Source organism: Chaetodon auriga, chromosome 23 (assembly GCF_051107435.1).
Source record: "Chaetodon auriga isolate fChaAug3 chromosome 23, fChaAug3.hap1, whole genome shotgun sequence".
Taxonomy (NCBI): domain Eukaryota; kingdom Metazoa; phylum Chordata; class Actinopteri; order Chaetodontiformes; family Chaetodontidae; genus Chaetodon; species Chaetodon auriga.
The window spans coordinates 2,208,642-2,211,141 of NC_135096.1; positions in this window are offsets into that span (position 1 = coordinate 2,208,642).

A 2,500-nucleotide genomic window follows, 5' to 3' on the forward strand; every position below is an offset into this window, starting at 1 on the left:
GCTGGGGGGCCTGGAAAGGCCAGAAGCCTCCCTGTGGCTGCTAGAAGAAGAGGAGGGGGTCAGGGCTGGAGCCAGCACCCAGCACGAGTAGCAGGCTGGGGGGCCTGGAAAGGCCAGAAGCCTCCCTGTGGCTGCTAGAAGAAGACGAGGGGGTCAGGGCTGGAGCCAGCACCCAGCACGAGTAGCAGGCTGGGGGGCCTGGAAAGGCCAGAAGCCTCCCTGTGGCTGCTAGAAGAAGAGGAGGGGGTCAGGGCTGGAGCCAGCACCCAGCACGAGTAGCAGGCTGGGGGGCCTGGAAAGGCCAGAAGCCTCCCTGTGGCTGCTAGAAGAAGAGGAGGGGGTCAGGGCTGGAGCCAGCACCCAGCACGAGTAGCAGGCTGGGGGGCCTGGAAAGGCCAGACGCCTGCCTGTGGCTGCTAGAAGAAGAGGAGGGGGTCAGGGCTGGAGCCGGCACCCAGCCTGCTCCTCGTGCTGGGGGCCTGGAAAGGCTGGAAGCCTCCCCATGGCTGTGAGAAGATGAGGGGGTCAGGGCTGGAGCCGGCACCCAGCCTGCTCCTCGTGCTGGGGGCCTGGAAAGGCTGGAAGCCTCCCCATGGCTGTGAGAAGATGAGGGGGTCAGGGCTGGAGCCGGCACCCAGCCTGCTCCTCGTGCTGGGGGCCTGGAAAGGCTGGAAGCCTCCCCATGGCTGTGAGAAGATGAGGGGGTCAGGGCTGGAGCCGGCACCCAGCCTGCTCCTCGTGCTGGGGGCCTGGAAAGGCTGGAAGCCTCCCCATGGCTGTGAGAAGATGAGGGGGTCAGGGCTGGAGCCGGCACCCAGCCTGCTCCTCGTGCTGGGGGCCTGGAAAGGCTGGAAGCCTCCCCATGGCTGTGAGAAGATGAGGGGGTCAGGGCTGGAGCCGGCACCCAGCCTGCTCCTCGTGCTGGGGGCCTGGAAAGGCTGGAAGCCTCCCCGTGGCTGTGAGAAGATGAGGGGGTCAGGCCTGGAGCCAGCCCCCAGCACGAGTAGCAGGCTGGGGGGCCTGGAAAGGCCAGACGCCTGCCTGTGGCTGCTAGAAGAAGACGAGGGGGTCAGGGCTGGAGCCAGCACCCAGCACGAGTAGCAGGCTGGGGGGCCTGGAAAGGCCAGAAGCCTCCCTGTGGCTGCTAGAAGAAGAGGAGGGGGTCAGGGCTGGAGCCAGCACCCAGCACGAGTAGCAGGCTGGGGGGCCTGGAAAGGCCAGACGCCTGCCTGTGGCTGCTAGAAGAAGAGGAGGGGGTCAGGGCTGGAGCCGGCACCCAGCCTGCTCCTCGTGCTGGGGGCCTGGAAAGGCTGGAAGCCTCCCCATGGCTGTGAGAAGATGAGGGGGTCAGGGCTGGAGCCGGCACCCAGCCTGCTCCTCGTGCTGGGGGCCTGGAAAGGCTGGAAGCCTCCCCATGGCTGTGAGAAGATGAGGGGGTCAGGGCTGGAGCCGGCACCCAGCCTGCTCCTCGTGCTGGGGGCCTGGAAAGGCTGGAAGCCTCCCCATGGCTGTGAGAAGATGAGGGGGTCAGGGCTGGAGCCGGCACCCAGCCTGCTCCTCGTGCTGGGGGCCTGGAAAGGCTGGAAGCCTCCCCATGGCTGTGAGAAGATGAGGGGGTCAGGGCTGGAGCCGGCACCCAGCCTGCTCCTCGTGCTGGGGGCCTGGAAAGGCTGGAAGCCTCCCCATGGCTGTGAGAAGATGAGGGGGTCAGGGCTGGAGCCGGCACCCAGCCTGCTCCTCGTGCTGGGGGCCTGGAAAGGCTGGAAGCCTCCCCATGGCTGTGAGAAGATGAGGGGGTCAGGGCTGGAGCCGGCACCCAGCCTGCTCCTCGTGCTGGGGGCCTGGAAAGGCTGGAAGCCTCCCCGTGGCTGTGAGAAGATGAGGGGGTCAGGCCTGGAGCCAGCCCCCAGCACGAGTAGCAGGCTGGGGGGCCTGGAAAGGCCAGACGCCTCCCTCTGGCTGCTAGAAGAAGAGGAGGGGGTCAGGGCTGGAGCCAGCGCCCAGCACGAGTAGCAGGCTGGGGGGCCTGGAAAGGCCAGACGCCTCCCTGTGGCTGCTATAAGACGACGAGGGGGTCAGGGCTGGAGCCAGCGCCCAGTACGAGTAGCAGGCTAGGGGGGCCTGGAAAGGCCAGACGCCTGCCTGTGGCTGCTAGAAGAAGAGGAGGGGGTCAGGGCTGGAGCCAGCACCCAGCACGAGTAGCAGGCTGGGGGGCCTGGAAAGGCCAGACGCCTCCCTGTGGCTGCTAGAAGAAGAGGAGGGGGTCAGGGCTGGAGCCGGCACCCAGCCTGCTCCTCGTGCTGGGGGCCTGGAAAGGCTGGAAGCCTCCCCGTGGCTGTGAGAAGGTGAGGGGGTCAGGCCTGGAGCCAGCCCCCAGCACGAGTAGCAGGCTGGGGGGCCTGGAAAGGCCAGACGCCTCCCTGTGGCTGCTAGAAGACGACGAGGGGTTCAGGCTTGGAGCCAGCACCCAGCCCTGCTCCTCATGCTGGGGGCCTGGAAA